The sequence below is a fragment of the Heloderma suspectum genome, chromosome 1, assembly GCF_057233095.1.
Source record: "Heloderma suspectum isolate Gila_16-S chromosome 1, 16-S_ref, whole genome shotgun sequence".
NCBI classification, from domain to species: Eukaryota; Metazoa; Chordata; class Lepidosauria; order Squamata; family Helodermatidae; genus Heloderma; species Heloderma suspectum.
Genome location: NC_139458.1, coordinates 288,569,365 through 288,593,273, shown reverse-complemented (window position 1 = coordinate 288,593,273; position 23,909 = coordinate 288,569,365). Strand labels below are relative to the sequence as shown.

Genomic DNA, 23,909 nt, shown 5'->3' with positions numbered 1-23,909 from the left:
CTGTTTTATCCTCATGTCAACCTGTGAGGTAGTTTAAGCTGAGACAGGGTGATGCCCAAGAACACTGAGTGAGCTTCATGGCTGTGTGAAGATTTGAACCCAGCTCTCTCCGGTCCTATTCCAGGACTCTAACTCTATGCCACACTGCTTCCTGTATTTGCTAGAGACAAAATAACCTGCAGGAGATAGATAGGCATCATTTTCCTTTGGTTTGCTTTGTTTTCATTAGGGGAAAATGCTAGAAGAATAAATTAAAAGCAGCAGTTTTCTGTTCTGGAGCGGTAGCACAGTGGTTTGGAACGCTGCTCTCTGGGGGCTCTAAACTTGATGGGTGGTGCCTTACCCCCTCCTTGCCCTTTCCACAGTTAACATTTTAATACAATTTAAACTTAATATATATGGTGCCAAATTTTGTCATTTTCTCCAGATGTTAATTATTTTTAATGGAAACATTTTGAGAAAATGTCAAATTTTGTAGGCAGCAGGATCAAAATGTCAGCTTCTTTGCTTGGCAGAGCAACACAGACTCTCATCTAAAGTCCACCAGCTTGTCTCCAACAGTGACCAGAAGTAATTTACGCATTGTGTAAATACATTCTTTTGTCTGTCCTGGGTCTACTGCCAAGTAGATCCCAAGTTCTACTATTCGGGGAAAAGAAGAAGACAAAATCTCTTCAGCCACTTTCATCACCCTGTTAATGATTTTGGAAACCTGTCATGGTTCTTCCTCTCCCTGCTCCAATCACAGCACAATCCTATGCACTTGTACTTATTATATACTCCATTGAGTTAAATGGGCCTTGCTCCTAGGTGAGTGCATAGGGTTGCACCCTAAACCACGTTGTTTCCCCCTAAATTAGAAAGTCCTAAATATTTTCCCCTTAAGTGGAGAGGGTAGAGATGAGAAGAGAAAAGACTGCTAACTACATTGCTACATGATTATTTTCATTCTTCTTTTGCAAACAAAACAACAAGAGCCGCTTAATTTCTTCCAGGGCTCAGCCTTGGAATTTGGTTTAGTATCAGCATGCAAACCTGAGGCATGTGAAGTAAAAATGAAGAATACCTCTCTGAATACGTGCAGAATGAAACTCCATGGTTAGGGAATTGCTGTGCCAAGACCGACACCTCAACCAAGTCTTCCAGTTGAAAATGCCTGCAAAATAGGGCATTTTCTCTAAATATTTCCATTAGAAATAATAATTAAAAGAATGGTAATAAAACATGTGTTAGGCTTGAGCATGTTAACCATGGAAAGGGCTACAAATTGAAGAAAAAAAATCACAGCATGGCTAGAACCCACAGTGGCAGATTCGACTCGAAACAAGTAAAGGTAAAGTGTTGCTTCCTTCCCCGCTCAGCTCTTCCATTTACAATGGTCTAAAGAGGAAGCATCTGAATGTAGCCAGTCCCAAACCAGCTTCAACAGGGAGATCAGTCCAATCCAAGAGAGGAAATTGACCTTTTTAAAGATTTCTATAGCCCTGCCAAGCTTTCCATCAAAATTTGCCTCAGAAGTGGAACTAGTTGTTCCACATGGCTATGGGGTCATGGGCTAATGGAGAGGATAGCTTTGATTTATTTTCCCCAAATGCTCCTGAATATTTTTTTTTATGGTAAAGCAATAATTTTAGCCAAGGCAGTAGTATCTTCAAAAAGTTATCTTTGTTTGTTTGTTTGTTGTTGCTGCCGTTATTACAAAGAAAATTATATTGTCAAATGTGTATGAGGAAGGAGAAGCACTCTGCTATACAGCTTGTCAGTTCCAGTCCCATTATAACTGCATAATTATAAGGCACTTCAGCTTGCAGCAACATAGTTGGCTGGCTCCCATTCCATTTGAAATATCATGGGATCATAACAAGGCCATCAAATAAATTCTGTGCTGCAAAGCAGGATTCAGCAATCCAGACCAAACTGTGCCACAAGTAAGAACAGGAATAAGAAGGCACAAGCTGTCAAGGTGCGACTCCAGAGCAGATAGCGTTAAGTGACACGCGCAGCACATATTTACTCAGAAGGAAGTTCCACTGAGTTCCCTGGGATTTATTCCCCAGTAAGTCTGCTTAGTGTGGAATTGTTAAGCATGTGAGGGTCAGTTTACACAACCAGGAGAATCAAATAGTAGTATTTTGACTGGGCTGGATAATTTAAGGGAGTAGATTAGGGGATTGAATAATTCAATTCATAGAACAAAAATCTCTCTGCACATAAAAAATAGTATGTCAGGACAAAGTCGACTTGATATGCAGCTTTTCCACATGCAAGGAGGGAAATGCTTAAATATACAACTCTCCACCATCAGTCTGAACTGGTATCATCCAGGGGGAACCCTCGCTCCCCGCCGCTTGAGTCTGATGATTACACAAACTGGCCTTGAACTGAGTTACATGCCAGGATCAGTAGCTGATCTGACTTGGGAGGAAGTCCTTCCATTCCCTGAATCTGGTGGTATATCAAACCACCATGATTATAACCATCCAAATAAATTTATTAGGTACAGCTGTGTTCAATGCATAATCCTATGTTGCTGCAGCAACCCCTGGAACCTTGGAAAACCTTTCTGTAGTTAATGAAGCACTGTAAAAAAAAACCCTGAGTACATAAAATTTAAGGTGGCATGTAAGAGACCAGTCCCATGGTCCTGGGAGAGCATCCCAGGGACCGCAGGATTCTTTGGAGTCTCCCACCCACACCCGAATCCAGAGACACTGCTATAACCTTGGGAGCGGGACTCCAGTATCTATCTGATCCTTCCCCACTCGTAGCTGCTGTGGAAAGAACTGCGGCACCTGCATTCCGAGGTCGCAAAAGCAACCTTGGAGAGTTCTAAATGGGGGCATGCCAGTGGATGGGCAGGGGAGGGCCAGGGTCCTGCCTTCGTCAGTGCAGCTCCTCTAGATGGGCTCAGAGGCCCATCTGGAGAGGAAAAAAAGCTGAAAATGGAGGGCAGAGAGGCAGAAATCACCACTGATGCTCTTCCTGCCCTGCCATTAGCAGCCCAGCAGGGCATCGGATATAAGGAAGCCTCTGAGTTCGGAGGCTTTTATCTTGTGAGGCTGCAACACATAGGATTGCGCCCTCAGTGTTTCATCTCAAATGGTGCCCTGACCATTTTTGTGCCCCAGAGCCCCCTTCAAGTACAGCCACAGCTGCATGGGAACTGCTTCCCTGTGGTGTAATCCCAAATAGCTGTGGCATGTGTGTGGATACTGGGAACATCTGGGTGGGGCAAATCACATGGACCTTTCTCAGTGGCTGGCCTCCCAGCTTAGTGGCAATCAGCTGATAGACTCTCAGGCAGTCGAATCCACCATGCAGTTAAGGTGCAGTTAGTAGGGGTGTACGAAAGTCACTTACCTTTTCGAAGGGTGACATTTGTGGTGGGGGGGAGGCGCTCTGTCCCTCCCACCGAAATTCTCTCCATCCGGCTCCGCCCCACGGATATTCCGCGGAGCCGCTGGCCGGGGCCTCCTGCCACTGGACATCCGGCTGCTGGGCAGCCTGCAGGGATGCAAATGGCGGCTGCTGTAGCCGCCGCCATTTGCGTCCCTGTATTTTGCCGTGATAGGCTATGTAAATATTTACATAGCCTATCACGGCAAAAAACCACAATAACAGCGGAAGCAAATGCGGCAGCTACGGCAGCCACCATTTGCGTTCCCTTTTTTTTCACCATAATAGCCTACGTAAATATTTACAAAGGATAAAATGGCGAAAAAAAGGGACACAAATGGCAGCCGCCATAGCCGCCGCCATTTGCGTCCACTGGTTTTTTTGGGGTTTTTTGCCGTGATAGGCTACGTAAATACTTACGTAGCCTATCACGGCCTTTGCAGGGACGCAAATGGCGTCCCTGCGTTAGCCGTGATAGGCTACATAATTATTTACGTAGCCTATCACGGCTATAATGAGGAAGCGAATGGCGGCCGCAGACGTGGCCTCCATTCGCAAGTCAGCGTGGACGGCAGCAGGAAAGTGCTCCGTTTCGTGCACCTTTCGTGGGGTGGGGGGGCGGGAGGCTTTGTTCCACCATGGATTTCAGGGGGCTGAATGCACTGGCATTCGGCCTCACCGAGATCCATGACGGAATTCTCTGACATCCCTAGCAGTTAGTGCTAGGCCAAAATATGTCCTCCATTTCCCCCAAAGGTTTTCTTCCCCTAGTAAAAGAGGCTTCAGCTTTTCTGCCTCATTTTCAGGACACTTTAGAATTTCTTTTGGTGGTGTTTTTGAGCTTACCTTGCTGTTGTGAGGTGGCTAAGGGTCTTTCTTTCTTTCTTTCTTTCTTTCTTTCTTTCTTTCTTTCTTTCTTTCTTTCTTTCATTACACATCATTGCTCTGCAGCCTCTCCAGCTGCACGTGCTTCCTAATCTGAAAAGACCCCATGGGAGGAGTTACCTCATGATGTCTTACCCTGGGCTTTAACAGAGTCACAGGAAGCTGGGGAGGCTGCAGACTGCTGGAGTGATAAGTGTACAATGTAAGACAGGACACACACGCGCACCATTCAGCCACCTCATAACTATGTTGAACGTTAAGAGCCACACAAGCCACCTATGAACAGTTCACTGATATTTTCCTTCTCCTTTGAATCCCTCCTAAAATATTTTTTTCTATCAAATGGAATGGCAATGGTTAAAAAAAATGCAGAAGAAATGTGAAGCACAGCACTAGTTGCAGTGTTCACACATGCACACACATGCGCGCGCACACAGAGCATAGCTGCGTGGGATTGAAGCCTAGGGAAGCAGCATTTTGCTGCTTCTGCTATCGCTGGCACCAGCAGAAGTCACTGGTCCAACAGCATCGACCAACACCGTACAACAATGCACTCATTTGGAATTGCTCACGACACTGGTGGAACACCGCAAATTGCACGATGGCGCTGGTGTTGCGGTTGAGATGCAGATGCCTTTGCCAGTACAGCAGCTCACACTAGATGAAGCTGTTAGATGAAACTTCTCAATGCTTCTTTAGCAGTAAAGCCATTTCCTTCAACGTGAAAGGGGATATTGCTATGCTGCTCTTTGGGCGAAGGAAATTATAAGTTCCAAAGAGCCTTCAAATAGAGGAATAAAATAAGAGATAGGACTGGGAACAGTGGTTACTTTTCTGGATAGAGGCCACCTGGCTAGTGATATCTGGAACACTGTGTTGGATCTAAGAACTATCACATGGTCAGATATAGTTTCTACTCTTGTAGTGAGGAAAATATAATGAAGCACAAACCACAAATAATAACAACTGGGATGGAAAGCCAGCTCTCCTTACTTAGGGAACAGTACTGTAGTGAGATGCGATGTTCCCCCTTTCCATGCACAGCAGCTGAAGACACTCAAAATAATGTTATTTCAAGTTTTGAAATGATATCCCTGCCACCTTTTCCTTCAGCGTGCTCATGTCTGTGCCATCAGCGAAGGATACAGAAGCTGGACCAAGTATTATGTATCATCAATCAAAACACTGGCAATGAAAGGTCCACAGTTTCAGCTAGCAGGCTGAGCATGGGAAGGATTATGTGGATCTGCAGACATTCAAAGAGCCTAACTTTCAAATACTAGCAATTGGTTTCCATTCGAATTTTGGTAATAAGGATGATACAAACATTCACTGGGAGCCAGTGTGGTATAGTGGTGAGAGTGTTGGACTGGGAGCCGGGAGAGCCAGGTTCTAGTCCCCACTTGGCCATGGACGCTCACTGGGTGACTTTGGGCCAGTCACAGACTCTCAGCCCAGCCCACCTCACAGGGTTGTTGTTGTGAGGATAACATGGAGAGGAGGAGGATCATGTAAGCCACCTTGGGTTCCTTGCAAGAGGAAAAAAGGCAGGATATAAATGCAATAAATAAACAAACAAATAAATAATTCGGCTACGGCTGTGATATTTAAGGCCTAGAGAAAAAGCCACTATCTGTTAGCTAATTAGCAGAAAATCCACTGATCAATTGCAAAAATTATTCCAACAGATAATTAAAAAATTCCAAATAATTATGTATTTTGCCTCCTTTACAGATCCTCATGCCTGGAACTCAGACTACCTACATGATGTCACGGCTCTCTCGTCTTTAAAATCCTTCCTCAAGTCCCACCTTTTCCATAAAGCTTTGGGAGCAATTCTTGAGTCGTCTCGTCATCCCCTATGGAAACTATCTATGGAAAACTGACCTGAACACAGATTCAAATTTCATCCAGGTCTCTAGGACATCAACATTCACACCATTGGAAGGCATCTTCCTAACATGACCATAGAAATCTCCCCCTCTCTCTTATACGGTTATATAAAATTACTTTGACTCACAAGAAACAATTTAAGTCATTTGACCAGCAGATCTTGGAATTAAACAAAAATAGAATATGGTATCATTCGTTCTTCTTTGAATGTATTTTAATTCAGCTCTGGCACAGCGACTTGGCAAACACTTGTTGAGATGGACACCCGTTCCGAGCCTTCTGTTTTGGTAACCCTAGATTCCAAGTAGCCTTCTCCATTTGGTTCCTCATATGCTGGCTTCTAATATCTATTGCATTTATCATATTACAAATCTCATCTTTAGCTCTTGGAAATGCCAAGAATGAAATTTTGTGACAAAATGATGGAAGCCTACAGAATTTATTTATTTATTTATTTTCTTAATCGCCCATCTGGCCGGTCACTCGGCCACTCTGGGCGATGTACAGCAGTACAAACAATCTAAAACAGTAAAATTAAACATTAAAACATCATATTCTAAAAATACCCTAACCCATCCCAAATGCCTGCCTGAACAACCAAGTTTGCAATGCATGGTGGAAATTCATTAAAGAGGGGGCATGGCAGGGTTCCCTAGGGAGGGAGTTCTACAGAGTGGGGGCCACCACAGAGAAGGCCCTCTCCCTCATCCTCACCAGCCTAGCTGTCTTGGTTGATAGGACAGAGAGAAGGCCCTCCAAGGCTGATCTTGTTGAGCAGCCTGTCTGATGTTGCTGGAAGCACTCCTTGAGATAGGCTGGGCTGGAACCAGATAGGGTTTTAAAGGTCAAAACCAACACCTTGAATTTGTCCCGGAAAACAACTGGTAGCCAGTGCAACTCCTTCAGCACTGCAGAGATGTGATCACGCCAGCGGCTGCCTTTAATTAGGTGAGCCACTATGTTCTGCACCAGCTGTAGCTTCTGAACCATCTTCAAGGGTAACCCCACGTAGAGCACATTACAGTAGTCTAGATGAGAGAACAGATAGGCAGCAGAACCTTCTCTATTCACTGCTTCTACATTCTGCGAAGTTAATGGCGCTTTTAATAGATTCAAAGACAAAGATCTTTGACAAAGATCCCTTTTTCTCCCCAGTCACTGAATTCCAAAGGTTTCTCAAAATCAGTAAATTTTCAAATGCTCAATCTGCTATTAAGATGTTGATATATAGATTGCAATCCTATACACACCTGGGAATATGTCCCAATTTGAACTCAGTGGGGCTTACTTCTGAGTAGACAGGTGAAGACTGCACTGTTAAAATGTCTAATGTGTAAATACTGGCAGACTTAAATGCTCTCCATGCAAGCCAGCACTTAAGATACCATTCGGCTGTCAGTAATTCAATCCTTGTACTGGAATGTATGTATATTTTCAGATACTCATATTTGAACTCTGTCCAATAAATGCCAATGATTGAATAACTTGTCTTGAGTAATAAATGATCATTGAGAAATATTAGAGCTTAGCTTACATTTATATCTGTCCCAGGCTATAAAAAGTTGATTTAGGAAGGAATTTGCCTCCAAAAATGTTTACTGTTTATTTTCTCGTAATGCATTCTGTACTGACTTTGGATCCAAACCCATGTACATTTTGGCTGCTTTAATGCCCATTGACTGGGATTTTAAGCAGTCTAAATATGTACAGCATTGCAGCCAGAGCAAACTATTATTCTGACAGATACCTGAGCTCTATTCAGGCATTTGGTATGCACTTCATTTGGTAGTGAAAGGACACTCTAGATCGTGTGGGGTATCCCTGTTCCATAGACAGACACTAGCCCTATTCAGGTGTTCTGTACTTGAATAGAGCAAACATGTAATGAGAGGGAGCACTCCAACCCCAGCCCTCTCCATTACTGAATTTGTCACCCTCTACTCATGGACAATGACTGTCTGAGGAGGAGAGCCTCTTGTATCCATGGAGACTCTCCTCGCAAGCCAGAGTGCAGATTTTCCAGGATGGTTACAGGAGGCTCACCACTTCAGACAGTGGAAAGGGGCAGGGCTGGAGCACTCCCTCTTGTTGCATGTTTGCTTTATTCAGATGCAAAACACCTGAATAGGGCTACTGATGTGCAGGCTGCCCACCCCACCCCAGCTGATGCATGATTGGCATCAGTCTGAAGGAGGCCTCATGCTTATGGACATAGGTGCATAGAGCTCCCTCCAGGGGATGGGAAAGGCTTATTATTATTATTTATTAAGAATATAATGAATGGATGAGTGTTTTCTGTAGGCATTTGTTTTCAAAATGGCTGTCAAGAATGAAGCATTTGTTCACTCGCATTTTCTCCGCTTTCTCAATTATTTCTCTCCAAGAAGAAGAAAAAAGTGCTGTGCTGGTGCCAAAGGCCTGTTATTTTTAGGAAATGAGTGAAAGGAAAAATCAGAACTTGGGGGCAGCAGAATGGACCTTTGTGTGTGATTCTTTGGTTAATGAATCTGTTTCTGCTGGCAGTCACATTCTTTTAACTGGCTGTAATCAGTGTTTGTGTTACGGGTCAGTATACCGTATGTGTTTTCTTGTATATAGGATGCTACATACCTCACAAATAATAACTTGGTCCATTTTCAAATCCACGCTGACATGAGTACTAGTATTAACTGTGCCGTAAACTTAGATTTATGCTCTTCTTTATGGATGTGTGATGAGTGTCTTTGTGTTTATGTTTTCTTATATATATAATTTGTCGTAAGGTGTTTATTCTTTTTAAATGTACTGTTTTAAACCTCTGTCACTATGCTGGAATCAGCCACCCAGCTTTATTTTTAGCTGACATTGATTTTACACTACAGCTTCTTCCACAGGGGGTTTCTGTCCAAATAACTTTGGCTATGAAACCAAACCAATTATTGGATAACCAGATACTTTTCAACTACCCACAACATTTAGACGTAGGGGAAAATATACCATATTTCCATACTCAAGTAAAAGCCTTAAAATATGATTTGACATCTCGACTTGCTGATGCTTACCCTTAACACTGATACCGAGTAATGTAAACCAGTTTAATCAGAGGTGTAATTGGCTTACTGTTACTCATTTAAATGTTACTGGCATATTATGTGGAAGGAGGTTCAAGCTGATATCTATGGAACTAACTTAAATGGGATGGCTTGGATAATACTGATCTGTCTCATGGCATGGAGCAGCATGCTGTTTCTGCCACCTCAGCATATCTACACTAGGACTGCACATCAGAATTACTGCCTAAGTGTGTAAACACCTACACACATAGCCCAAAACTGGGCAGGCCATGATTTCGATATGCCATTTCTGTAAGAATGTATGAGAATTGCATACCAGATGAGAAAAGAGAGAGCAGGTACATGCTCCCCCGCCATGCCATGAGGCGGCTGGGTTAGTGCTGTCCAAATCAGTCCCATGTGAGCATTCTAAGGACAGTTGCTGTGCAGCCTGATCCTATGCATGTTTAGCCACGCTGTATGGGATTTATGCTTTAAGTCATTGAATTTGGCTTGAACCGTTGGCAGATTCACGTGGTAGTAAACTATATAGGCTGCAATCCAATGCAGTGTTAGGTGTGTCAAAGCTCATTGATTTCAGTAGCTTTAAAAACACCTAACCCTGCACAGGATTGGGTTGTAATGTGGCTGACTTCCAAATAAATGTATTTATGACTGGAGTATAAGCTAGGTGAAATACGAATACGTGAACTGATGAGTACATCTTGGTTACCTGCGGAGGTGGTGGGCTCCCCCACACTGGAGGCTTTCAAGATGAGGCTGGACAGCCATCTGTCAGGGATGCTCTGACTTGGGCTCCATCTACATGGCACCGCTTTCACCCCCCACCCCGTCGCAACTGAACAGCATTGCAGCTTCGAATTAGCTTCTGGTGGTATACAATTTACCGCACGCCCCCCTAACCAGACTCTGCCGTGACCTTTCTTTGTCACCATTATACTTTAATGAGCAGCTGTGCAGTCCCGTGAGCTGTCTGTCTCTGGAAGCAACCCAAGTCTATTCTACTACCTCAGGATTCCATCTCCTTATCCTGGGAAAGATAGAAATCCAGGCTCCTGCTTCTGCCTTAATCAGGGCCGGCGACAAGAATTGGCATCACTGGGCACCTGCCAAGGATCGGCACCAAGCAGGGGCCCACCGCCGAGGGCCCCCTGGACTTGCTCCTCCTTTTAACCATCGCAGCCTGCTTGTTTGCTTGCCTCTTGCTCTGGCCCAGACAACAGTGGTGGTGAGAAGGAGGGGAAATAGACGCCACGGCCTACCTGCTCACTGGCTCTCTGCCTGCCAAGCAAGCAAGTGGTGGCAATGATGAGAAAGAGGATGAGGAGCAACAGCAGCTGGTGAGCAGGGGGGCAAAAAGGTAGACTCACTGAGGGAGGGGGCCCATTGGGGGCCTCTTGCCCAAGGACACTCAAAAACCTGGAGCCGGCACTGGTGAAACGAGAACCGTTTATTCCCCGGCTTGCAATTTAATTAACCATTCTGCTCCATCTTACTGCTCTTACTGTAATTGGCATTGTTTTTAATATTGGATTTTAAATGTGATCTTAATTCTTATATGTAAACCGCTTAGGGCTTTTATTATATTTAGAGGTATATAAATATTACAAGTAAATGCAAAAATAAAAATAAATGTAGGAGTCCACTGAGTCAGTGTTTTACAGTCCTCAGATAGTCTCAGGTGTTCATGTGTATGAAGTTCAGTCTTAGCAGGGGTTCGTAGGCTTCTCCTTTCACTTCACCCTGCCAAGCTGCTTCTCCCCCATTCGTTTCTCCACGTGGAGGCGCAGCGTGGATAGCAAAAACCACTAATAATAGAAAACCCTCCTCCTCGCCCCTTCCCTATAGGGTTTCTTATCTCCCAGGCTCCACCCTCCTTAGCAACCTGCCTGGTAAGAAAATTTCTGCGCGAAGCTGCCGGGAGGCTGTTCGCTGAGCAAGCTGTGGCTGTTGATCCACGAGGGGGGGAAACCACACACCCCGCTGCCTGGGATTTTGGGAGGGAAGGCGGCTAACGCTCGATGAGAGCGCTCCGGCTCGGGCTGCCTCCTTTCCCCCCCTGTTTGCGTCTGGGCGGGTGTGCGTCTTTCCGCGCGTTGTCATATGTCCTTCTCATCTCAGCTTGGATCTAGCAGCAAAGTCAGTCTGCATTAGCTTCTTCTTTCATTGTGCAAACTAACGCAGGTAGGAAACCCGATGCCGTTTGGATTTGAAAGCTGTTAAAATGAAGGATGCTTCCTCAACCCCCCCCCCCCCGCTTCTCTTCAATTTGATCTTGGTATTGCAAATTGTATGCTAGGTAGCAGATTTTTTTTTTTTTTCTGAAGTAGAATAGCAAAACCGATTTCCTTGCCAAGAGGGAATGTTTGATATCCCCTTCTTAGAATCTCCTTTCGTTTCTTTCCTATGTTCTTCTTTTCCCTCTCATTTGAATGGGGGCAGCTGCGTGTATAGCGATTTGTGGCTATTTCTCTTTCCCCACACGTTGCCTTAGTTCCTCCGAGCTGCGCTGCTGGGCGCATGCGGCCCGATCCTATGCACGTTTACTCGGTGGCGAATCCCATTGAGTTGGCTGGATTGACTCCTGGGTAATTGTGCATACGAGTGCAGGTTTCGTGCAATCTAGGATTCCAAGCCGGGAATCTTCTTTCCAAACTTTGGCATCATTTGATCATCGATTAATTGCATGCCTTTAATATCCCCTGGGGCTTGTGCAACCCGAGCCTGTGCCTGTTTATTGGAACTAAGGCTCATTTGTGTTCTGTAAGGCTTTTGCTTAGTTAAGTGTGGGATCTCCACAGGATTGCAGCCCAAAGCATTTCCTCCTTTCCGGGTCTCAAGTTTCTTCCTGTGTAAAGTAGGAGTAATAGTGACTTCTCTCAAAAAGTTGTTTTGAAGATGAATTGTACAATGTACACAACTCTCATTGTGTGTGTGTGTGTGAGAGAGAGAGAGAGACACGGACGGACGGACATATGACAGGTGTAATTTTCAAGGTTAGCTTTCAAACAGTTCGGTGAAAAACTACAAAACATGCAAAATGTTCAGTTATTTATCGATACTGGGATGAAGTCAAAGGGCCAAATATAAACTTGGCTGACATATACTGTAGGTGTGGAATTGAAATAAAGAAATTTTAGCACTGACTTTCATTTTAAAACAGTGAAGTGGGAATACAATGAGTTCCTGAATTAATTCTTTTGATATCATCATGGCATGTTCTTACTATGCATTTTTGTTGCTTCTGCATGTTGCTTTTTCATTGGCACAAGAAAGGGCCTGGTTCACACAAACAAGTGACCGCATGATGGTTGCTTGAAACTTACAATCCAAACCTTTATGGTAGCCGCTTCATATGGTGAGCTCGTTGTGTGTGGCTGTGTGCCGGGTGGGTGCTTGAGCCATGTGGATTTTGCCATGCCAGTGCTGATTACCCAGAAATGATTTGTGGTGGCAAGTGGCTGGATATGTGTGATGTGTGGTTATGTGGCTCTCCCCGTGCATCAGTGTCCATGTGTTTTGGATTTCACAAGGCCTGCCCAAAGTTGCTCGTTCGCTTAAATTGGTTATGGATGAACAGCCTTTTAAAAGACTGAAAAGGCTTCACAAACTATGTTCCTCTGATCCCAGTGATGTCAGGGAACTTCCTGTCGGAAGGTGACAAATACCCATTTGGCTGAGTAGTTTCTTCTAAATTAGAACGCAGGCCTCGGACATTCTGTACAGCGAGGTTTTTTAGGTGCTTCAAAAGTTGGAGGACCAGGGCCTGTATCCAGCTGTCTCATTCCGTTAGTGCAAATGATGCTGCTCTAGCGGAAACTAGGTTCTGAACTATGCTCAAGAGGGGAATCCAACTAAAGTAAAGTTTGCGCAAGCGCGGTTGCACAACCGGGTGTGCATTACGCTTGCGCAGCCTGTTGTGCAAACAGTTGTGCATAACTCTTGCAGCTGAAAATTACTCCTGAAAGTGATAACTGTGGGGAGGGAAATGATGGGAGGATGGCGGTGGGTGATACAGCACAAGTTATTTTAAAAACTTCCGTTATCTATGTAGTATTGCCAAGGTTGAACCTGATTTCTTTAATACGGTAGCAATATAGAGTGGTGTGTGTGTATGGGGGAGGGGATGTTGGTTGGGGCAGGCTGTATACTCTGCTCCCAACTTGAGAACTGTGTGTGTGTGTGTGTGTTGGGTAGGTAACCTCTCTTCCTGTACTGTATTGGAAAACTACTTCAGCTGGGTGCACTACAAACAGGATGGTGGGGTAGAATTACCGGCTGTTTCTGTCTTCCCTCTTCTCCTATAAGGGCAAGATGGTTCTGTAGTCTTAAGAATATAAGAAGAACCCTGCTGGATCAGACCAAAGACCATGATAATCCACCATCTTGTGTCCTACAGTGGCCAGTCAGATGCCTATGGGGAAGCCCAAAAGCAGGCCATGAGGGCAACTGCCCTCTTTCACTTTTATGCCCCAGCAACTGGTATCTAGAGGCATGCTGCCTCTGATCCTGGGTATAGCATATAGCCATCATGACTAGTAGCCATTGGCAGCTTTATTCCCCAAGAATTTGTCAAATTCCCTTTAAAGCCATCTAACTTGGCATCCATCAGTATATCTTGTGGCAGGGAGTTCCACAGCATAACTGTGCAGCATATGCATAAGCTTCCTCTTGTCTGTCATATATCTCTAACCATTCATCTTTATTGGATGACCCTGGGTTCTAGTATTATGAGAGAGTGAGGGCAGGGGGGAATTCTCTCTATCCACTTTCTGTGCACCTTTCTGTGATAGATAAACCTCCATCACAGGGGTATTGAAGCCCTTTCAGCCCAATGGCCTGATTCCATTTTGGAAAAGCTCTTGGGGACCACATTTGAGTGGTGGGTGGGGCTGAAGGCAAAAGGGGTGGGGACAAAGGCAAAAGGAGTGGGGTCAAGATACTAAAGAAATCCCCTTGATGAAAGCATATTTTAGCCTAATGTTCCCACTGCCGGTAATTTATACTTAGGAGAAGCATTTAAAAATTGGCACAAGAGCTGGGAAACCACCCAACCATCAGTGGTCAGAGAAAAAGGGGGTGGGAGCAGGAGAAGGGGCCATGGCCATGTGGTGAACCTTGGAGGGCCAGATTTGGACCACAAATCTGGATTGGCCCCCTGGGACTGGATTGGCCCCCCAGGCCTGAGGTTTTGCACCCTTGCTCTATCATGTCTCCCTTATTTGCCCTTTCTAATTCAAAAAGCCCCAAGTGTTGCAACCCTTCCTCATAGGGGGTTGATCCAGCCCCCAGTAGTTTTGGTTGACCTTTTCTGTATGTTTCCCCGGTTTACGATGTCCTTTTAGAGAAATGATGACCAGAACTGTACATGGTATTTCAAATATGGTCGCACTCACCAAAGGTTGTTCTGTCACTTTGGTTAGTGATGCTGGAGAATTCCGCCGTGGACTCAAATGAGGCTGGACTCCAAAGAATCCAACCTCAGGAGTCTGCGGCGGAGCGGCTGCACTCACCTCTGGATCTGGAGGAGTTCCCGCAGGGTGGCTCTCTGGCTCCCTATAAGACGCGATATACTAATAGCAGCCATAAACAGCTGCAGTTTAGGTCAAAGTCAGTGCTTTACAGCCACAAATGGTGTAGGATACTCCATTTACACCTGTATTTTCCCCGCGATAGGCTAATGACAACTTCCATTAGCATATTGCATCTTATAGGGAGCTGGAGAGCCGCTCTGCCAACTGTGGCAGACATGGCTAGGCTCCGGAGGATTCTGTGGGGCCCTGAGCAGCCCAAATTGCCCCCTCCGACCAGACAGTGGGGGGTTCATACATCCCTTCTCTTGGAGAGTCCCCCAACTAGGCAGAAACCTCAAACCTTGTGGGTGGCTGCCGGTAATAACTGGGCCATCCACTTTACTTAGAGGTACAAAAATGGTGATGATTATGGAATTCCAGGATGTCACCAGTCATAAGTCAGCATCATTGGCAAATGGGCGGCCTATTTGTCAGAAAAGGACTTTGATGGCACATTGGAGAAGTGCACCCATGTTTAATGTGCATATCCCTTGTGCACCTGTTCCCCTTGAGCAGCTGCTAGGGTCCCAGACCCTCAGCAGGGCCCATCGCTGCTAATGCCTGACCCCAGGCAGCTATGAGCTGCCATTTAACAATTCCCACAATGCTTTGGAGTGCTTGACATGGTGTTGCTCCATTACACTGTGGGAATTTTTAAACGACAGCTTGCAGTTGTTCACTGCTCCTCCCAGCTAAGCCTGCAGCTGGGATGGGGGCACCAGTGTAGGAAGGAGCACACATAGGGAACTGTGTCCAGGGCCCCCTTAAACCAGGAGCCAGCCCTGTGTTGTACAGTGCTAGAGGTTGTAGATCTGAGGTAGGAATAGACGAGTCTGTCAGTTTTGATTTCTTTTAGTTTCTCATTTTTCCAATCTTAAGTTCAATTTATCCCAAACTTGGAGTTTTTTTTTTAAAGTTTGCATGAAAATGTGTATTTCTCCAGATACAAGCATTTTTAACACAATTTTGCCTCGTATGTCTTTTGCAAGCAATTTTCACCCATATTCACACATTTATGTGCACACTCCCCTAATATACACATTTTTGAATGTTATGTTTTTATTGGAGAACTTCATTACAAAATTCAGAGAAATGGGAATTTCGAAGGATAACTGTGTTTCAGTTCGTATATTGTTTTGCAAATACAAAATTGGGTAAATCCACATTAAAATTAAAATGCGAATGGAACGTATTTCTCTCCCATTCCTAATCTGAGGCTTAGGCTCCTTTGTCAGCATGTCTGTATTGGGGCCAGGGAATGGGGCAAATAGGAATAACTGGAGCAGACGATGAGCTGACCTTTTTCTCTTTCTGCTTTTATACAGAGCGGTTATATTTTTTCTACAAAGAGTAGCACAGGGAGCTGGACATGGGGAAAGTTAGGGACTTGTTCCTTCTTCCCTTCAGATACACTATTGCCATAGAATGCTCTTGTTCCACCACGATTTGTAGTTTGAGTCTAGTCCCTTGTGGTGTTGCATTTAAACCTTGCCCATGTAGGATCCAGCCCTGTACTACTAGCAGACTTTAAATCCAGTTCCTAGACCTTGAATATGGTTGTAAAAGTGACTGCAACTCACCTAATATAAACCCTGGAATGAAAAAGGGGTCATTGGATGACTGTTGGGTCAAGAGCATATTTGTGCACCATCTGGAAAATCCTCGCTTGGGAGTTCCCTTGGCTACTTAGAACATGAGTGGGAAAGTATATGGAATCCTGGCAAACTTATATGCAGTTTCATAAGATTGAGAACTGGACTGAGCAGGGACACTTATCCATATAGTATTGGGAGGAAAATTCTGTTGGCAAGGTCAGGATAAGATGACCTCATAGGTTTCTTTTAATGTTGTGCCCTTGGTTCCTGGATTGCCAGATATTTAGAAACAAGAAAACGGACTCACAATAGTGGCAATTAATGAAAGTTTCCACATTTTATGTAAAACAGCTCACTTATATCTAATGTCTTATCCAAATTAAATTAACTACATATGAATATTTTACCCTGCAGTAATTTACCCTCTGTTGCCAAGAGGCAATTTTTAGGATTCAGAATACAATAAATACACAAATGGGTGAAGGCTAAAGATTTTATTAAACAGAAGCAAATTAACAAAGCAGAAGAAAGCAAAACACAATAATTGCAGCAACCTACTTCAAAGCAAGGTCATAAGCTTATGTCATTACAGTTCTTGGGGGATCCCAGAATCAAAATATGACAATGGAGATGACTCCAGATGGCCTTTTGTTGTGCAGCACCTTTCCGAAACAGCCTGTGTTGAAACTATGGGGGTCTCTCAGGGATTCATACATACTATTATGCTCCCCTATTCTGAAGGCCTACTCCACTGACTTTGAAGATATTTGGCAGTAAACGAACACAGATATAATGATTTCAGCTACTCTCACAAGCGGCCAGCCTTGAGGTCTCACCAGAGGCTTATCTACTAGCCTGGAGAATGTTAGTCTCAAACAGATTATTGACCCTGGGAAGAAGAGCTAACCATTAGAAGCCAGAGGCCCAGCTGGAAGTCTAGTCGTGAGAAGGAGAAATTGCTATGCGCCACTAACTCCTCAAAATAACAATTGTCTTCTGCATTTCCACTAGAGCCTCTTGTGTCAAACTTTCTTTCATAGTGTTGTTATGCAGCCACTGAATCAAGATGTATATCTGAAGTTCAGAGCTATTTAGTTTACGCGTTTGTTTCTTACTCCTGCAGTTCTCAGTGGTCTGGTTCTCTTGAACAAGGGTGGGCAGATGTCTACTTTATTTTTTATTAGAATCTCAAGATCTAACTTATTTATTTCATTTCTATACCGCCCAATAACCAAAGATCAACCAACTGGAGCCTGGTGCAAAAGATGTACACTATGAATTAAAGAATTTTGAGACCAGGAATTTGTTTCAAGTACCACAGCTGACCAGAGCACTCCGTCCTTCCACACACACACATCCCCTTTTTGGTTACCCACTACCACCACTTTTTTTTTTTCATTTTAGCAGTATAATTTACAGTGGAAGTAATTTTGTTGTTGCTGTTGTTAAACAGCTGTGAGTAAAAATAATTGCTGAGTTACTATAAATAACCCAGAGATCTACCAGTAGATCCTGATCTTCCTTCTGCCCACCTGTGCTCTTGAATCATCTTTATCATTCTTGATATCTTATGTATATATATTCCAGCTTGTGTCCCTCACTATTCTATCTACACTACAAATCTATATAGATTATGCACTAGTATAACTCTCATAGTTTCACCCAAAGAATCTTGGGAATTGTGGTTTGATTGATGGGGATGCTGAGAATTAGGCTCAATTCAGTCATCACACCAAACCATGGTTTGTACTGAACATAGTGCTGTAAATATAATTTACTCTAATATTAATTATAAATGCTGGAGGTGTAGGGTTGGATCCAGTGGTGGCCATACAGCAGCGGAATGGGAACCCCTGGCGGAATGGATTCCCTTACCCTCACATCTGTTCTGTAGGGTTGGTGGATCCTCTGGAGTGTATTTCAGGGGCACGTGGGTGGCTGTATGGGGGAGAAGAGCAATGGCATATCCTGTTGTGCGAGTAGAAGTTTGCTCATACGAGGTTGGATTTAACCCATAATTCTGGCAGTCCAGATTTTTGCATATAATTTGACTATGGTGGTACTGTCTGTGTGACTTGCAGCTCCTCTTTCTGATGATAAGAAGGAGTGAAAGCTACCTCCTGGTGGTGGTCCTGCATCCAGGGTGGAAGATGTAAAGTTCCCTCTGTTGTTGTCAGTTGTTCAACACCAGAATATATGTGTGTATTTAAAAAAAAAAAAAAAGAAGGCCATCTCAGGAAAACGGACAAGGTGTAATCTCTGTTAAAATGTCCTTTGTGCAAAAATTGACATAGAAGTTGAACTCTCTCTTGTAAAGCCAAGAGTGATAGAAGGTCAATCTCTGTCATTCACTTTAAAAATCTTGGCTTAATGATATTGACTGCGCCGAGTGTAGGAATATCTGGAAGAGCAAAACTTGAGCTTGCCAAAGTTCTCCAAATTCCATCTCGAAGCTGGTTCTGACTTGAGTCCGTATCAGATTGCAAGCTTTGTTTTTTTTTCTTTTTGCATGAAAATTTGCGTATTTTCATGCGTATTTTCCCCAAATGTATGCATCAGTTGTGCACATCTTTGAAATGTATACTTTCTTTTCCCATTTGTGCACATTTTTCAGAAGTATGCATGTTTTCATGTGCATTTTTCAAATGTATGCATTATTTATTCATTTATTTATTACCTTTCTATACTGCCCAATAGCCGAAGCTCTCTGGGCAGTTCACAAAAGTTAAAACCACAAAGAATAGCATAAAACAATATAAAATATAAAAACATAAACCTACAGTATAAAAATACAACCAGAATAAAACCTAGCAGAAATACAGAGATTTAAAATACAGTAACAGATTTAAAACAGCAAAGCTAAAAGACTAGGATGCTAAATGCGGGGAAAATAAAAACCTGGTGCTGGAAAGAGCATAACGTAGGCGTCAGGAGAACCACTCTAGGGAGCTTATTCCACAGCCAGGGTGCCACAGCAGAAAAGGCCCTTTTCCCGCATGCTATCAAACACAGTTTTTTTGGTCTGCAAATCACATTGCAAGCTTGGAAATGTACAGACTTCAACCACAGATGGGCTCTCAGTTTATCTTCATTTGGAAGGTGCGAACTGAGGAAATCTTGATCAAAAACTAACTGAAATGAATTTCCCATACATCCCTACCCGAGTGGTGGTGAACTCATAGCAGTTGGGTGGAAGAGAATGCAGGAAATTGGGAAAAATGCAAAATGAAAAGTGGAAGTGAGTGGCCACAGTACTGCTTTGAAAGAGTCTGAGAATAGGCAAGAAAAATGTTTCGGCTTAGCATAGCACTGCTTCTTTTTAAAAACAAACAAACTGTTTTGTTTGTTAAAACTGTTAAAAACTGTTAAAAACAAACAAACTGGCAACAGGGCCTACTCTCGGTGGCTCTTTCAGCAGCCTTGTGGCCAGGAACAATTTTCAGTGGGAAAATGGTGTGATGGAAGAAGGTTAAGAAACCCCACTCCTACCCTGCTGCAGTGCAGGTCATCTTCTTCAAATTGATGTATTAGCAGCTGGGTTGGGTGTTTAAAAAACTATACAACAAAAACAAAAAATAATAATGGAACTCCATGTAATATGGATTTCCACTTTAAGCCCTGTAGATACTCAGTTAATCATTTTGAATTGTACTGTACGTGATGCAGGGATCAGTGCAGATGGTGGGAATGGGCAAAACGTAATCACAAATGCTTAAAATGCCGCAAACAATTTCCGTCAAGGCATAGGTTTCCTATGGCATTAAAAATGGAATGTGGAGAACAACAGAAGGGGAAGAAATAACATGAAGCTGACCAGACACTGTTCTTTGTAGTTGCATACAATATACCACATTATACTACTTTTGTACTGTAAGATCAAAGATTTCATGAAATGAATTTGTTTTTGGCACAATACAAGAAACATTCCAGATTGGCTCATGACTATTATGTAAACAAATCATTATTTTTGCAAAGTAAATGATGGATAAGAATAGATTATCCTCTGACCAGGCATCCACATATGTTGCCCTCATAAAGAACATATTTGGTGGTTGATGTTAAGTTGTAATTCCTCTGCTTTAGCGTTTGAATTGGGGATGGGTTTTTAAAAAAACATTTTTAATATTTTGACAACATTTAAAACAGATGCCAAGAAAAATTTCACACACCCTCTAAAAAAAAAAGAACCTCAACCTCCCATAAGTCTAGCATTGAATCTATTATGATGTATGTTCCAAAGTGGAAGAGCCATTTTTTAATAATGAAGTTCTATCTAACAGAGCAATCCTGTGGTCCCTGGGAGAGTGTGCCAGGGACCATGGATGTCTTGGATTCTCTGAGGGAAACCTCCAGCCTGCAGGCCTAATCTGGCTCATGGGGTTGCCCAATTTGGCCTGAGAGGTTGTGCATCTTCTAAGGCCACCCTCCCCTTCCTCCCCTTTCCCCACCTCCTGACTTGGGGAGAAGAATCCCTGTTATCTTCCATCTCTGATGGGTGATAACAAGGGGATTTCCTCATCCCTCACAATGGGAGGGTTAGTAGCCCAAAGAGGAATGCTTTTGTTATCTCCGATCAACAATGGGAGGTAACTAAGGATCCCTGTACTTGGCCAGGGCTTGCAGTACCAGGTTCTGCAAATCCCAGCCGCGTCCCTTCCTGCCCTGCTCGTGCTTTGATTGGGACCTGAGCAATGCAGGAAGAAGGCACCTGATTTGGACGGTGCTTGCAGGAGCCCGCTTCAAACCATACAGCAGAGCCAATCTTGATTTGCATTAACCACAGTTTTGCCTGATCTGGATGTCACAGCAAACTATGGTTAGAGGAAACCAGGAAAGGGAGGGGGGGGAGTGCTAGCATAAAGTCTAAACTGAGTAATAGATTTCACTACAGGGTTTTCTTGGAGTATAAATTACAGTTGACTGCGGGATTAATCTCCGCTATTCCTCTCTCTATGGGTAAATGTGCAACAGATGTCTATCTGCGCAGACCAGTTAATTTAACATTTATAATTCCAGAGTCAGTACGGAAGGAAAATTAAAATCAGTTGGAATGTTGCAGGGGTTTTGTGTGTGTGGTTCCTATACATCAGGATAAAGACCCTGCACGTCTACCTCTAGATATGGCTGGACTCTAACTCCCATCAGCCTGAGCTAGCACGGCCAGTGGTTGTGGAGGGTGGGAGTTGTATCCAACAACATCAGGAGGGCCACAAATTCCCCACCCCTACATAAATTGGTACTACTTGGCAACGTAGGATATAATCTATTCTACTGTAAATATACATGCATACAGTGTGTGCCCATTGTAGTTTTAATAAGGACCTCCACCCATTTTCCCCGCTCTGGGCAGTATTCTAACATTTCCAAGCTAATACTATTGCTGTATTTAAATAAACTCCAAAATTCGCATGAAAATGCATTTGTCACCTTTAGAAATGTCAGATTTCTGGCATGGAGAGCATTTTCTGTTCCTCTCAGGTTTCTAGAACACTGTGTATTAGTACTCATAAAACTGTCTTTCTAGTACTTCAAAAGTTACAGATTTACATGAAAATCATTAGCATCCCTGTAGATGGGCAGAAACATGATATCATGGCTGGTGTTAGGTCCTACAGAACAGTTTTGTTGCACACTCAGGCAGTCTATTCAGCCCATCTGTGTATTGTTAGACTTTTGTATTGTTAGACTAGAATCCTTCCAACAGCAAATGTCACTTCAGGGATCAAGAAAATAGAAGTTAAAAATATTTTGTCCGTTCTAGAACATTTTCTAGGCTAAAGAGAAATGCATTTAAAAAAAAAAAATTACAGATGGAATTATAGTGATATCATGTTAAAGCAGAGATAACTATCAGATCAGACTCACGAACAGGCCTCCCCACCTTTCATTTAACACATTACACTGTTTATATTTTTGAAATCATTGATATTTCTGTCATTCTCTCTATTGCTCATTAATGCACTCTTTCTTCCTTAGCTGAGATCCAAGCTGAGGCTTATCCATGCACCTGCTTTCATCATAATATTGCCAAAATCATACCCTATTAGTTGCTACTCCTACTGCTTCAACTTCATTTCCTCCTATACCATGGCCAGTCCAACATACCTTTTGACATCTTTCATTATTCCCACATTGACCTCCTTACTTCCATCCAGCAGTCTGCCACCACGATTATTCCCTTGGCTAGCCGATGTAGCCACAGCAGTCACCTCTACTTCTCTCTTTACTGAGCCCTCTTCCCCCTTTCTTAAAGTGGAATCCTCTCTTCCTTCCATTTTATGAGTTTTCATATTAAGCCTAACTGCACCCTGAGATCTCAGACTTTGGACGTGTTTCTAATTGCAGCTTTTATTACCTATCATCAACTAACTTTACTCATCCATTAATCTCTCACTCTTTGAAATGTCCTTTCAAAAGGCTCCACTGTCCTTCCCAGTTCTTATACTAAGAGCATGTTCCCAGGAAGCATTTTCCATCTTCCTTCCTTCTGTTTGCTTCCATCTGGCTTTTACACTTGCTCACTTTTACCTTGCATTTTGGGAAGAAGTTAAGCTGTTAAGGGTGCAATCGTATGCCTGTTTAGACAGAAACAAGTCCTGACTGGGGAGTGCTGACTGGGGAATGCAGGGAGTTATAGGATTTTTTCTGTCTATACAGGCATAGAATTGGACCTTAACTGTATGGTCCATAATGCCAGGCCAGCATCTAGTGGCTACAGATTTTCAACCAGTTTCTCTTTCAGAACTTCTTAACAAACTGTCCCTTCAGTGGTTGCTGAGGCATATGATATGCCCCCTACCTAGGCTATAAAAGTCGTTGATCTCTGGAGTGCAGCAACACAACACTATGCTGCTGTCTCATACTGACTGAGACCATTGGTCCATCTAGCTTAGTGCCATCTGTTCCAATGGGCAGCAAACTTTCCAGGGCCTAGTCTGAGGTGTTTGCTAGCGGTGCTGCCTGCAGTCATTTTTTGATGGCAGATGCCAGGGATCAACCCTGAGATCTTCTGCATGCAAAGCAAGTGTTCTCCCATTGACCTACAGCCCCTCCCCTCAAAATGACATTAGTTTACTTAACATTTTAGTGTTACTGTCAAAGGCAGTCCTTTCAAAGTTTGCCTTTTCCTATACACAGTGCGTATCCAGCATATTGTCAGTTCCCTTGGAGCAGTCCTGAGTGCCCATTCCCTGCCCCCCTCAATTGATTAGACTGTTTTATTTTTCTTGGATTAATTTATGAAAGGAAAACCCTGTGGAATCTCATGTTTCATGATAAAGAAAGAAATGACATCTATGGGTTTCTTTTTTCATAGGCTGTATGAAATCATGGTTTCCAGGGTTGACTTTGCTAGTAGTTTCAGCCAATGTCTTGAACTAACAATTCTGGCACGTTACATAATTCATTCACTCTACAGTGTACACATAAACAAACCATTGCAATAAATCATGCATATCAAGTCAGGGGTCCCCTGTGCTGTGGTTAAGGCTCCCCCCACACTTGCCTTCTTAATG

General features: G+C 43.4%; 1 protein-coding gene across 1 annotated transcript in view; it reads left to right on the top strand.

Moving 5' to 3' along the window:
* Positions 1–11,131: 11,131 nt before the first annotated feature.
* The window catches only part of COL21A1 (collagen type XXI alpha 1 chain), a 141,272-nt gene continuing 128,494 nt past the window's right edge, over positions 11,132–23,909 (top strand). Inside the window, exon 1 of the mRNA XM_084831041.1 lies at positions 11,132–11,411. The gene's annotated coding sequence lies outside the window, so the exon portion shown is untranslated. The remainder of the gene's footprint in view (positions 11,412–23,909) is intronic.